The sequence below is a fragment of the Erpetoichthys calabaricus genome, chromosome 3 (genome assembly GCF_900747795.2).
Source record: "Erpetoichthys calabaricus chromosome 3, fErpCal1.3, whole genome shotgun sequence".
NCBI lineage: Eukaryota > Metazoa > Chordata > Cladistia > Polypteriformes > Polypteridae > Erpetoichthys > Erpetoichthys calabaricus.
In genome coordinates, this window is record NC_041396.2 from 130,911,647 (window position 1) to 130,927,555 (window position 15,909).

Here is a 15,909-nt window from a genome sequence, read left to right on the forward strand (position 1 = left end):
TTGCCCTCCTTGTGCAAAGTGTCAATGGTCGTCTTTTGGACAACTGTCAAGTCAGCACTCTTCCCCATGATTGTATAGCCTACAGAATTAGACTGAGAGACCATTTAAAGGCTTTTGCAGGTGTTTTGAGTTAATTAGCTGATTAGAGTGTGGCACCAGGTGTCTTCAAGATTGAACCTTTTCACAATATTCTAATTTTCCGAGATACTGAATTTGGGACTTTCATTAGTTGTCAGTTATAATCATCAACATTAAAAGAAATAAACATTTGAAATACATCAGTCTGTGTGTAATGAATGAATCTAATATACAAGTTTCACTTTTTGAATGGAATTACTGAAATAAATCAACTTTGTCATGATATTCTAATTTTATGACCAGCACCTGTATGTTGTTTTTTTACTGTCTGAAACAGAAAGTGAAGGGAAAGACTGGACTAGGAAATGGAAATCAACAGAAATATAAAAAAGGACAGGACAAGATGTGTTTCAAAATCAAAACATTGTTCAGTGATCAAAGTAAGGTTGGTTGTTGTAAAATCATTACTGTTTGCTGAAAGTGATAAAAGGATTCTTTCCAGAAATTTAGATTTCAATCTGACATGACTTCCTGTATCCTCCCCTTGCGGCCTGTTGCCACAGCTTCCCATTCATAAAGCCTTTAAAAACCAAGATGGCATCACTGCACAGCAATAAAAAAATTTAATCGCTTAATACCTATGAATAAAATTAATGCTTAATCTCTAAAATGTCAAGATTAAGTAAAAAAAAAATAACCTGGTGAATAGGAAAATGTGTTGAGTTAGGAAAACATTTCAGACAAAACTTTCAGACAAACTCCAGATTCAAGGCAACTTTATATTATAAGGAGATAAGACATCCTTATCTGTTATCTGCTAAAATTTTGCTAACCTTGGGATTTCTTTGTAAACCAGACTTACTGTAATTGTTTAAGCACATTATTGGTGTACAGCATTAATGCCTCTTTCTTTGGGACTCAGTAAAAATGTACATAACCCTGAAGAGCTCTCATTTGCTTTTGCATTTTCTGATTTGCATTTGTGCTTCCAATTTGTTTTTGTGTTTTCTGATTCATTTTTGCATGATTTAATTTGTTTTTGTGCATTGAACTTCAGGGCCACTGTAAAAATTTTTACTTTTTGCTGAAAACACATACACAAAGCATGTATACTGTTTTTCACAAACCTAGGAAAATTTAGCTCAAAGCTGAAGATCTGATAAAAATGCATTGTCAGAAGAAGTGCTATGGTATATAAGGCGAAAACAATACACATATCAAATAAATGACTTTCATGGGAAAGTGACCAGCCCATATTTGAAAAGAATTTAAACAAATATTAAGTTTGTCATGCACACATTTGTTAGGATCACTAACTAAAGCAAAACTTTTCTTTACAAAAAATATTGAATTACATGCAATTAATGTTACCATACAAATTACCCTTTACCTAAGGTGCTACAATTATGACTGATGAAACTTTAGTAAAACAGTTAATTCAAGCACCACACACTGTCACTTAATTTCTAGTTGGTGGTACCAGAAAAGGAAATGTGTTGACCTAGGAAGACCCTGGAAAGATTCACTCAGGACAATAGAGGGCAGGCATGCCTAGAGATTTAGAGAGATTGGCTATGGGGTTGGTAAGAGGACAGAATGCTTCTGGGCAATTAGGGTGTAGCATATGATCCCAAGCATAGGTGGAATTGGGAATGAGGTGGGGTTATTGGAAACTGGAAAAATGGCAACATTTGTCAAGGTTGTGTTTTCAGAAACTTTATTGTCTTATGACGTATGATATCAAACTATGTGACCATTTAGTCTTGTATCAGAATAGCTCAAGTGGTAGATCTCAGACCAGAAACCTTTGCAACCACATCCAAAACCTTTATCAGTATCCCTCTGCATGCCTCTGCTGGTAATCAGCATCTAACATGCAATACATTACATCACATACTTAACATAACAATCAAACATAATTTTGTAGTTATGTTCAGAACTATCACTATCATTGGCATTCAGAGTCATTCAGTAATATTAAGGGAACCATAAAGGATGGATGTCCAATTGTGTTTAAAATACAGACTTACACATAAGACTGCTCCTTCTGACTATTCTTTTGTTGAATGTTGAACTGATTGACATTAACTATATTCCTTGCACAAAATCTTGGAAAGGAAATAAGTCATGACAATATCATCTAAGTTTGATGCAGCTTTTCAGAATGTCCCTCTGATCTTGGTGATAATGCTCAAGGCCCTAAACAACCATGTCTTTGCTAAATGAAATTTTGGTAAAATGCATAGATTTTTTTTTTTTCACAATTTACTATTCAAAGTTTTTATGTGTAGAATAGTCCATTCTGCAAGATTTGGTGTACTGTTTTAGAAAAGTGCTACATCAGAAATGCCATGCAGGACAGTAAGAAACTGTCTGAAAAGCTACTGATTCTGTCCATCAGACACATTAAAACTCTGTGGAAAGATACTAAAAAACTATGAAGCAAATTAAGGAGTACTTGGCAAAGGTAGTAGGTGCAGATGGATAAACTTGGCTTTTCTTTTATGAGTATCAAAAAAGAAAATATTAAAGTTTACGGAGCAGCTTCCTAGAACTGTGCAATTTCTTTTTCAAAAATGAGTTATAATTTGAGAGATTTCCGGATATTTATTTTAATTGTACTAGTCCTGAATTCCTGAATGGAATAATTGAAATATGTACCAATCTTGTTCACAATGAAATCGCACATGGAGTACACAAGACAGTAGGTTTTACTATAACTACAGATGAAAGAAAGTCATATAAAATATAGTAACTCTCAGTTTGCATCAGATATTTAGAGGGACTTGAAATCAGAGAACGGATTTTGTGTTTTGTTGATTGCTCTGAATCATAGGCTGAAAATATGCTGGCAAATATGATCCAAAGAAGAATAAGCAACATGGCAGAAGATTTTCAAACACAAATTCTTTGAAATATTAAGAAGTTCAAGTACTTCTCATTAAAGATGGACAAATCTACAGCTACTTCCAGCTGTGCCCAATTCATCAAACTCTTTACCATCAGAAAATGACTAGGTTTTAAAATATTTTAAATTAAAGTGCTAACTTCCATCAAAAAAAAAAGTGAGTCGTATTTTTTGAAAAATTTCTGAAGTCATGGGTTCATTATACAAAAATCTTTTTTATCGTATGGAAGTAAGATGGCTTTCGTAGGGTAACATCTTGAAAACAGTTTTCCTGTTAGATATTGGAATTTGCAACCCTATTTTCCAATTCTCTTTGGCTTCTTAGGCTGGCTTTCTTTGCTAATATTTTCAAACACGTAAACACTTTGAATAGAAATTTGCAAGGCTGTGATGTTAACATAATAATAGCCAGGGAGAAAATCAACAGATTTATAAAAACTGATAACTGGTCGACTTCAATTGACAAAAAGACATTTGATTCATTCCAGTGCATTCGAGAACTAATTGAAAATTTAGCTATGTTGAATATATTAAATTCTGAACTAACACTGTGTTGCTATCTCAAGTGACCACACTAGCGTGAACCTTGAGCCCTCTTCTAGCAACCTCCTCTGTACATATTCTGAAGTGCTCTTGCTTAATACCGCATCTTTGATTTACTGGTCTCTATCACCCTCGAAAGCACAGTCTTTAGCTTTTGTGTCAGCTGGTAGAAGGCTTGCCTTGCAAAAATCATGTTCACCTGGGGCACAAAGAAACTCAAAACAGTTACAAAAATCACAGATGGACACTGAATCTGTTTGTAGAGCGTTCCATTCAACTGGCTGAAATTCTGACAAATATGAGAGTAGTACTAGGGTGTTGTACCGTGTTAGCCATTATGAATGTAGTGAGCAATCAAGCAAAATGACAACTTTTATTGGCTAACTAAAAAGATTACAATATGCAAGCTTTTGAGGCAACTCAGGCCCCTTCTTCGGGCAAGATGTAATACAGAAACTGGAGTTTCCTGTGTTTATATACACACTCTAGGACAAGAAACAACATTGGTAAATCTTTAAGTGAGACATCTTAAATGTAAAAAAATAATAGACCTCTTCAGGCTAAGATTCATTTAGGAAGAGAGAAGAACAATGTGTGGTCAAGATCTATGGATAGGAAAACTGTCCAACAAAGTCTTTTGAAGTTTCTGATGAGTTTTTCAATGCAATGTGGATCTGTAGTCGGGCTGTCTGTGTCAGTCTGAGAGATGCAAACAATCCTCAAACCTGGCCATAAAACTCTTGTCTCTATTCAATCCATGTTGTAATGTATTAAATTTTAGCATGAGTTTGACTTCTCATTCTTTTCTCTCTTGCTGTGTTCTGAAGTTGCCCATAAGCACTGTGACTTTAAAGTCCCTCTCACAGTGTCCATGGCTATTGAAGTGGGCCACTACAGGAACATCTGTTTTGCCACGTTTAATGTGGAACCTGTGTAAATTAATTCTCTGGCGCAGTGTTTGTCCAGTTTCTCCCACATAGAGTGCAGTGTCAGGACATTTCATGCAGAGAATTAGGTAGACCACATTAATATGATCTGTAGGAAAATGATCCCTTTATGCAATGTTCTAGTTGGTAGTGAGGTATAATTATATGGTCTGTATTATAAATGTGAGCACACGTTTTACATCTTTTCTGTAGGCAGGGAGATGTGCTATTTTCTGTTGGTTCACTTAGGGAGCTTCGGACAATTAGTTGCTGCAGGTTTGGTGGTTGTCTATATGCCAAGAAGAGAGGTTCAGGAAATAAATTTTTCAGTGTTTGGTCATTGTTTAGCATTGGCTGAAGTTCTTTTATAATTTTTCGAAATGCTTCAAGATGTGGGTTGTAGGTGACAACAAGGGGGATGCGGATCTTGTTGTCTTTGTTTTACATTTGCTTTTTTATATTTAAGATGTCTCACTTAAAGATTTACCAATGTGTTTACTTGTCCTAGTGTGTATATAAACACAGTGAAGTCCAGTTTCTGTATTACATCTTGCCTGACACATTTATCTCATTATTTTTTACTTTATAACTACAGTAACATTTGTTATTTTTTATGTTTAAAGTTGTTTATGTTTATGCTCCAACATACAAAATAAATATTTGTTAATAGTGTGTTTGTTGTTTTATTTTACAAATCCTGTCACAACCCACACTTTAGGATTCTCTGATCACTCCTACCTCTTTCTTTTATGTGGACTCGTTTCCTGGACACTTTTTACTACTTTTTACTATTTGGATATGTATTTTTACACACCGAGACTCATCTATTCAGGTAGTCAACTTCAAGCGCTGAGAACAAAGGCCCGTGCCGGTGTGGTTCCCTATTTACCTGATGAGGTAAGAAGACTGTATCATGGCAGCAGAGCTGGTGCTAAGAAAAAGGCTAAGCGGCTAGCGAGGAAGTGGAGATACAAGCCTTGGGTGCCTTCTGTGATCCTGGGAAATATGAACTCACTACCAAATAAGATCGACTAACTGGCTGCGCTGGTGAAAAATGTCAGGACCTAAAGAGAATGCAGTTTGTTGTGTTTTTGTGAAACGTGGCTAACAACTAACATCCCAGATGCTAACTTGGAGCTACCCGGGTTTAGCACAGTTAGAGCGGACAGAGATGCAAATACCTGCGGGAAGCGGAAAAGAGGAGAACGCCCTCTCTATGTGAATACAAGGTGGTGCAACTCTGGACATGTAAACGTCAAAATCTCCACTTGCTGCAGGGACATCGAACTGTTGGCGGTAACTCTGCTTCCCTATTACTTGCCCAGAGAGTTTGGACACGTCATTGTTGTTATTGTTTACATCCCTCCTCGGGCGGACATGGAGATAGCGTGTGACATCATCCACGCTGCTGTTGCTAAACTACAAACAAAGCACCCCAAGGCGCTTGTGCTAATCTCTGGAGACTTTAACCATGTGATGCTAGACAAAATATTACCTGCCTTATGTATGTGGATTGTAACACCCAGGTAGATAGGACTATTGACCTAGTGTATGCAAACGTTAAAGACACATACAGCACCACCCCGCTGCCTGCGCTTGGGAAAGCAGATTATAACCTGGTTCTGCTTCAGCCTCACTACAAACCAAGAGTGAGGGAGCTACCTACAACCACCCACTCATTCAGGAAGTGGTCCCCTGAGGCAGAGCAGGCTCTGAGAGACTGCTTTGGAACTACAGATTGGGATATCCTGCAGGGATCATATAGTGAGAACATTGAGGAGGTTGTTGACTGCACTACTGGCTACATTAACTTCTATATGGACATTGTAGTTCCAGTAAGAACAGTACGCTGCTATGCTAACAACGAGCCATGGATTACAAGTGACATCAAGGGCCTTTTGAACCTGAATAAAAGGACTTTTAAAGGTGGTGATCAGCATGAGCTCAAGCGCGTGCAGAAGGAACTCCGAGTCCAGCTCAGGGCGGCGAAGGAGCAGTACAGGAGAACGCTGGAGCAGAAGTTCCAGAATAACAGCTTGAAGGAAGTGTGGGATGGGATGAAGATCATCACTTACTGCAGCTCGAAGCGGGGTGCCACCATCGAGAGAGATGTGGAGAGAGCAAGCCTGATGAACAACTTCTTTAACAGGTTTGACCACCCTAACCCACTCTCACCTCAGAGTACTGCACTCTACACCCATCCTTCTGCTGATACCAACATAGGAGAGAGTTTCCCCCCACCCACAATTACAGCATCCCAGGTAAGCAGAGAGCTGAGGAGACTTCGTGCCAGCAAAGCAGTGGGTCCAGATGGAGTATCGCCACGACTGCTGAAAGCCTGTGCGTTGGAGCTGATGAGTCCTCTACAGTGTATCTTCAACCTGAGCCTGGAACAGAGGCTTTGGAAAACATCTTGCATCACCCCAGTCTCAAAGGTATCACGTTCTAGTGAGCTGAATGACTTCAGGGCTATTGCCCTGACGTCACATGTGATGAAGACCATGGAGCGGCTGCTGCTTCACCACCTGAGGCCACAGATCCACCACACCCTTGACCCTCTGCAGTTCGCATACCAGTAGAAGGTGGGAGCGGAGGATGCCATCATCTACATGTTACACCGATCCCTCTCCCACTTGGACAGAGGCAGTGGTGCAGTAAGAATTATGTTTCTGGACTTCTCTAGCACCTTCAACACCATCCAACCTCTGCTCCTTAGGGACAAGCTGACAGAGATGGGAGTAGATTCATACCTGGTGGCATGGATCGTGGACTTTTTTACAGACAGACCTCAGTATGTGCGTCTCAGGAACTGCAGGTCTGACATTGTGGTCAGCAGCACAGGAGCGTCGCAGGGGACTGTATTTTCTCCGGTCCTGTTCAGCCTATATACATCAGACTTCCAATACAACTCGGAGTCCTGCCACGTGCAAAAGTTCACTGACAACACTGCTATTGTGGGCTGCATCAGGAGTGGGCTGAAGGAGGAGTATAGGAACCTAATCAAGGACTTTGTTAAATGGTGCGACTCAAACCACCTACAACTGAACACCAGCAAAACCAAGGAGCTGGTGGTGGATTTTAGGAGGACCAGGCCCCTCATGGACCCCGTGATCATCAGAGGTGACTGTGTGCAGACCTTTACATACCAGAGAGTGCAGCTGGATGATAAATTGGACTGGACTGCCAATACTGATGCTCTGTGCAAGAGAGGACAGAGCCGACTATACTTCCTTAGAAGGCTGGCGTCCTTCAACATCTGCAATAAGATGCTGCAGATGTTCTATCAGACGGTTGTAGCGAGCGCCTTCTTCTACGTGGTGGTGTGCTGGGGAGGCAGCATAAAAAGGGACGCCTCACGCCTGGCCAAACTGGTGAGGAAGGCAGGCTCTATTATAGGCACAGAGCTGGACAGTTTGACATCTGTGGCAGAGCGATGGGCACTGAGCAGGCTCCTGTCAATCATGGAGAATCCACTGCATCCACTGAACAGTATCATCTCCAGACAGAGGAGCAGCTTCAGCGACAGACAGCTGTCACTGTCCTGCTCCACTGACAGACTGAGGAGATTGTTCCTCCCCCACACAATGCGACTCTTCAGTTCCACCTGGGGGGGTAAATGTTAACATTATAAAAAGTTATTGTCTGTTATACCTGCATTTTTATCACTCTTTAATTTAATATTGTTTTTTATCAGTATGTTGCTGCTGGAGTATGTGAATTTCCCCTTGGGATTAATAAAGTATCTATCTATCTATCTATAAGTATGTACAGTGTGTACATTTACACAAAAGTGTGTTTTTTTTTCCATCCATTTTAATTAATGGATGCTTCCAGCGGTCTGTTTGGACAGGCAAGGAGCCCTGATGCCCTCCCACAGCAACAGGTCTGACTTATGGATCAGAGCACAGCAGTGGAACAGAAAAAAATGTCATGAAGGGGTCTAGCTGAAAGTTTTACTGATGACAAAAAAAAAAGCTAACAATTTAAAATTACGAAAAGGGCGATCGTGGAAGTGACTTGCAAAAACAGACCTGCAAATTACTGCAGCTTTGCATAGCACATCTGAAGAAACAAAATTCCAAAATTAGTGTGGATAAAATTAAACAGCTGTTCTTTTACAATCGAATATCAGCTTTTGCCTTTGTAAAAGACCTTTTTAAGATAAATATGAATTACATACAATTAGCAAATTTCGATGTAAGAGCCCTATTTATCAGAGACTATGCATAATTTATATCGTAAATCTCAGCCTTTACGATTTACTAATCAAATTGTTTCAAGTTGCAGTTACGATTTGAAATGAATTAATTGTTCAACCCTAGTGTGCACATTACACAATAAAAAAAAAATAAAAATTGGGGTGTCCGCAACAGCTCAAAGATTGGTTCAGATGATTCACTGAACAGTTCATACTTATTGAGCGCCAGTGTAGTGTAGTGATTTTGGTGTGGTATGGGGGTTTTGTTGCCTTTTTCAAAAATTATCAATAACTTGAGGATTCATATGAAAACCGTGACATGTGAGCCCAGCATCTTAAGGACTAGGGTGATATAATTTTTGTAAGATCTGTAAAAACTTTTTTTTTTTTTTCAACTTTTTTGCTGTTACACTTTGCCTTAAGAAAGGTGTATTGAGAAATGATGATGACTGGCAGAGGAAACATAAACTGAACCAAAGTACCAGAGTTGAAACTAGGGGTCTGTACTATCATTACCAAAACACTACACAAACAATCCCAGCAAGGAGACAAGAAATATAAGGTAATTTAAATCACAAGAACTAAACATACAACCACATAAGATTATTTTTTGAGGATATCTGCAAACTTGGTTAATGAAGTGTCTGATGTGCCTCTTTTTATATCATTGCATTACATGCATTTACCATGTTATAATGAAGGTAACTCAACATTGCAAGTCCATTAAAAAAAGAAAAAAACGGCAACAGAAACAGCCTCAATAATTTTAGTTAATAACTAAAAAGAATAATAGAAGCTTAACAGACTCAGGAAATATTAGGAAATACTGTATTAAAGTACAGAGATTCCTAACAGTTACCACTTTGTGGATTTTACATTAACTTAATTTACTGTATCATTAAGAGCCTAAGTACTCTAAAAAAAAGCAATAAAAAATATTATATGTAATTTAGGTAGGATTGATAGATTTTCTGTATGTGTCCCCAAGGGGACATTACAACCATAACAAAAAATACATTAGAAATAATAAAATTTCACAAAACGGACACAAAAACTAACCTCCCGAAGGAAGATTACAAGAATATACTGTTCTGGTTTATTTGTATTTCAGTGTAAAGGTAGTTTCTACAAGCTGCAAACTATTTTCTCGCTTCCACCTGTGGATTCATCCTAGCTGTTCCTAAATCAGTAACTGTCGGCACACCTTATGAAACTGCTCACTACTGTTTTTTTTTTTTGTTTTTTTTCTGTTACCACAGAGTCTTCAAATAAGTAAATGTTCATTAGACATTTTCAAAATGACACTCAGGCTTTTATAATTACTAATTTTCTAATTGCTCTTATTCCACTTTGATATATTTTACATCATTCTGTGCAGTATACCTTACACACGTGTATGATGTAATGTGTGTTATATGCTTTTCAATCATTCCTTCCTTGAAATATTGCTTTAGGCTATAAGAGGAGCTATATAGTTAATTTCTAGCCATTTTGTCAGGAAGTCTGTTTTCCAAAGCCTTTTATCACAGCAGTATGCTATAATATTGGCTAGTGTCTCAACACGGTAAAATCAATAAGAAAATTTTCAGGAAAAAACATCCTCATTTAAGCACAGTGCCGATTTCTCAGATGATACTCCAGCCAGGTGTGCAACTTCACGTTGACCATCTCCTGCCTATAAATATTAATGTGGTAAGCCTGCAGAGATGACATCTGTAGCTCCTGACAAAATTATACTGTGGCAAAATCTCCCCCACAGGACAAAGCTGAAAACTAAACATTATTTATTAAGAAATCCGATAGTGTAGCAAAAATCTTTTACTCTCTGAGGACTTTCAGTCAGCAGGATTGATAAATTATAGTATAATGAAAGTCAACGGGATGTGTCTGGAGAACTTGAATCAAAAGTATGTGGATATTGGTAAGCACTTTTTTGGTTTATTCATACTAATGTACGTATATCTAAAGTTGTTTTAAAGTAAATGCATTCATTCAATTATTTAAAACATTTTGTTTGCTTTTAAATTTAAAGCTGTACTATCTTGTTATCTTAAATGTGAAAACTTGTATAACCTCCACTAGACCTTCAGACATCCAGCATTTACACATGCTTGTACTGAGGATCTCTTGACATTTGTAGCAGCTGCATTTGTGTTTTCAGAGAACACATTATAGTCTCCTCTCCTCTTCAATCTCTTCCAAGCAGCTGCCAGATTAATTTACTGTTGCTATTGGGTTGCCTAGTTTCAACAGAGAAGCAGCACCAGATGAACACTGTGGTGAGATATAAAGAATTTCCTGCCCTTTATTATTACTGAAATGTTTGTAAATGGTATGTAGCAAATCCTATTTATTGTGCTGGAACCATCTTAAGCATTTTTATATATCATAAAGTGTTCTAAAAGTTCTTCATAACCACAAAAAAATGTATGCATACTGACCCAAGTAACCAGACCAGACAAGTTAAACAAAAACAATGTATTTAGGTCCAGCTGCTAGCTCTGCTTTTCTATGCAGATGCACTCCTATCACTGTAATACTGAACACAATATATACTGAATTAAATGTGGTAGGAGGCACATGATGCCGCTTCATATCAGTGTACACATGTCCTGAAAATTGACAGGAGTAGATCTGAACAATTAAAGCCATTAAGAATGTACTTTAATTATACAGAAGTATTATAACAGTTTTCATAATTTTGGCTCTTTGCATCACCACAATGGCTATGAAATAACACAACCAAGATGTGACTGAAGTGTACACTTGCAGTTTTGATTTAAGGCATTCAACAATGACATTGCATGAGCCATTTAGAAAAGACAGCCATTTTTATATATGGCCCACCCATTTTCAGGGGCTCAGAAGTATTTGGACAAACTAACATGGTCATGAATATAACGATCATTTGCAATACTTGGTTGAAAATCCTTTGCAGGCAATGACTGCCTGAAGTCTGGAACCCATTACCTTTTCCAAATGCTAGGTTTCCACCTTACTCTTACTTTGCCAGGCCTTTACTGCAGTTGTCTTCAGGAGCTGCTTGTTCCTTGGACTTTCTGCTTTCAGTTTTGTCTTTAGCAAATTAAATGCATGTCCAGTTGGGTTGAGGGCAGTTGATTGACCTGGCCTTTGAAGAATATTCGATTTCTTAGCTTTGAAAAGCAATTGGTTTGCTTTTGCAGTATGTTTTGTCTCATTGTCCATCTTTACTGTGAAGCGTCGTCCTATCAGTTTTGCAGCGTTTGTCTGAATCTAGGCAGACAGTATAGCCCTGTACACTTCAGAAATCATCTTGCAAATTGTGTCAGTAGTCATATCATCAACAAAACACCAGTGACCCACTTCCATTGGTAGTCACATATGCCCATGGCATAACACTGCCTCCACCATGTTTCACAGAAGATGTGGCATGCTACAGACCATGAGACATTCCTTCTCTACTCCATATTCTTCTTTCTCTATACATCATTCTGGTACATATTGATTTTAATTTCATTTGTCCAAAGAAAACTGTTCCAAAACTGGACTGGTTTTTAAATACATTTTCTCGCATGTCCTTCCCATGCTTGTGGATTACCAAAGGTTTGCACCTTGTGGTAAACCCTCTATATTTACTTTGGTGAATTCTTCTCTTGATTGTATACTTTAAAATGATAGGTCTACCATCTGGAGAGTGTTCTTGGTTTGGCTAAATGTCACGAATTGCATTTTCTTCACCAAGGAAAGATTTATTTGATCATCTAACAGTTGTCTTCCATGGTTGTCCAGGTTTTCTGGTGTTCCTGAGCTCATTAGTGTGTTCCTTCTCTATAAGAATGTACCATATGGTTGATATGACCACTCCTGGTGTATCTGCTATCTCTTGGATGGGTTTGTTTTGTTTTCTCTACCTAATGATGGCCTGTTTTTACTTGCACGGACAGCTCTTTGGAAATCATTTTGAGAGTTAACAGCGACAGCTTCCAAATGCAAAATTCCACAAATAGAATCAACTCCAGACCTTCTACCTGCTGTGGAAAATAAAGTATAACAGCCAGTGAAATAAAGGTTTGGGGAACTGCCCCGTATAATGTCCAATGGTCAGGTCAAAAAAATTGCTGAAACAAAACAGGTTCAACCAAGCATTCGACAAAAACATAAGGTAACACGGGGGTATTTATACAGAAACACAAATTACTATAGGAAATTAAAGGGGGAGGGGAAGTGACGTCTTGTTTTGGACTTCTTTGTGACGTCATCAATGAGGGCTGGAAATACACTTCAGCCATTTTGGCTCCACGACACGTCGGTTTATTTTTCTTCCTTGCTTCTGCGGAGAAAGAAAGAGAAAGGTCAATACCCCTTTCTAACCCTCCGTCTTTTGACCGTCTACTCGTCGTGGGTTTTATCGACTGTCTCCTAATCGAGCATGCGTGACCACCGGGTCGGGCGATCTGCACCAAGAGGTCGTAAACACAAGAGAGAGCATCAGCGTTGGCCTGCAAGGCACCCCGACGGTAAACAACGGTGAACCTATAAGGTTGAAGGTCTAAAAATCACCTGGTAACACGGGGGTTAGACTCCTTATGCAGCGCTATCCATTGTAAAGCAGCATGGTCCGTGACTAGGGTAAACTCCCGTCCTAACAGGTAGTACCTCAAATGGGTCACCGCCCATTTAATCGCCAAGGCCTTGCGTTCCACCGCCGCATACCTCTTCTCGTGGACCAACAGTTTCCAGCTTAGATACATCACAGGGTGTTCAGCACCGTTGATGCATTGGCTCAACACAGCTCTGAGTCCTGTGTCCGATGCATCGGTCTGGAGAATAAAAGGAACAGAAAAATCAGGTGTTCTTAAAACCGGTGCTGATGTCAGGGCCATTTTTAAGTCACTAAATGCCATCTCAGTAGCGTCGTCCCAAACCACTTTCACGGGTGCTGTTTTCTTCATTAGATTTGTCAAGGTCGTAGCCATTTCTGAGAATCGTGGGACAAACCTACGGTAGTAACCCGCTAATCCCAAAAATGCGTGTACTTGCTTCTTGGTAATCGGACGGGCCATTTGAGAATGGCTTCTACTTTCAAACACTGCTGTTTTACAGTACCCACGCCCACTAGGTAGCACAAATATTTGGCTTCTCTCAATCTGAAATGATACTTTTTTGGATTGATACGAAGCCTGGCTTGCGCTAGTGTCGAAAATACCGCTGTTACCCGCAATATATGATCCTCCCATTTGTCGGAAAAGATGATGACATCATCTAAGCAGGCGGCACTGTAGGCCTGGTGGGGCCATAACAGAGTGTCCACCAGATGTTGGAAAGTCGCTGGTGCCCCATGCAAGCCAAATGAGAGTACCTTATACTGCGAGTGTTCGCTAGGGGTGCTAAAGGCGTTTTTTTCTCGGGCGGAGGCCGCTAAGGGAATTTGCCAGTACCCCTTCGTCATGTCAAGAGTAGTTATATATTGAGTTATATATTACCGATCCTCTCCAACATATCATCCACTCGAGGCATCGGGTAGGCATCAAATTTGGAGACCTGGTTGAGGCGTCGGAAGTCATTACAAAACCTTCAGGACCCGTCAGGCTTGGGAATCAGAATAATAGGACTGGACTAGGGACTGTGACTTGGTTCAATCACTCCCATTTCCAGCATTTGTCTGATTTCCAGCTCCATTTCTGCCTGTTTCGCTTCAGGAAGCCTATAGGGTCTCTCTCGTACAACCACCCCTGTGTCTGTAATGATGTCGTGTTCAATCAGGACAGTGCAGCCGGTTTGCTCATTAACTACCCCTGTCACTGAGAGAATGGCTGATTCCAGCTCCTCTCGTTGTTTCTAGAACAAGGTAGAACTGAAGTTAAAGTGTGAATGTTCTGCGAAAAGGGAGCGGGGCTGGCCGGAGTTAGGGTTAGTTTCCCTGGCCCTCTTCCTCCCATCCTTCTTTTAACATGTCAAGGAGACCTCATGGTTGTCTTCTGTATAGTAACTCAAAGGGAGAGAACCCCGTAGAAGCCTGTGGGACTTCCCGATAAGCGAACAGGACGAGGGGGAGTAACTGATCCCAGTTCCTCCCATTCTCAAAACTACCTTGCGCAACATCTGCTTCAGGGTCTGGTTAAATCGTTCTACCAACCTGTCTGTCTGCAGGTGATAGACTGAAGTTCTCAGATACCGTATTCTAAGTAACCTGGCCACTTCCCTGAACGTCTCAGAGGTGAAGGGATTCCCTTGGTCCGTTACGATGTCTTTGGGGATCTCAAGCCTAGCAAACATCTCTACTAGTTCCCGTGCAATATTTTTTGCATTCACTGAACACAAGGGGACAGCCTCTGGATACCGTTTGGCATAATCAACAATGACCAGAATGTAATTTATGGCCACTAGCAGAGGGTTCGAGGGGCCCTACTAAATCAACTCCGATTTGCTCAAATGGTATGTCAATTAAGGGAAGGGGAACAAGAGGAGCATGGTTCCGGCGTGGAATCTAACGCAGTTGACACTCCGGACACGAAGCACAAAAGCGCTGGACCTCCTCGTTTATTCCTGGCCAATAAAAACATAACTTAATACGTTCAAGAGTTTTCTTGGTGCCCAAGTAGGTTCCTAGTAAATGGGAATGGGCTAATTCTCACACCTGCCGCCAGAAGGGGCATGGAATCAGCAGTAATTTTCTCAGTTCTCCCTCGTGCACTGCCACTCGGTACAACAGTTCATTTTCTAGGACGAAGTACGGCACTCATGGATTGGGATTGTTGGAATGTGTCCATTAACTGAGACAACTGCATTTCTTGCATTTTTGAGTGAATCATCACTCCATTGCTCCCTTTTAAAGGAGGATGGCGTGTTTCTAAACTGAGAAGCCATTGCCTGAATGGGATCCGTGTCGATCTCAGTGGGCGGGGCGACGGGGGGGTTGAGGCCGTCCCACTGCCTCGTCACACTGAGTCGACTCATGACACTTAGGAGCTGGAGCGTGGAGACAGTCGGGAACGGCGTTATCTTTGTCCATCACCAAACACACCTTAGATACAGGTGTTGGGTTCTTACCGCTAATACTATCAGACCAGTCCTGCCCCAATATTACAGGATAAGGAGGATTAGGTAATATGGCTACAACAAGGTGTGTCATAGAGCCATCGACCGTAACTACACGAGGCGGATTTATAGAAACGGGTATCCCCGTGTATACATCTCAGACTGGTCTTAAGTTGTAACCATTGTTGCGGTAGAACCAAGGGGCGAGCAACAATGGAGATGTTACTCCCTGAGTC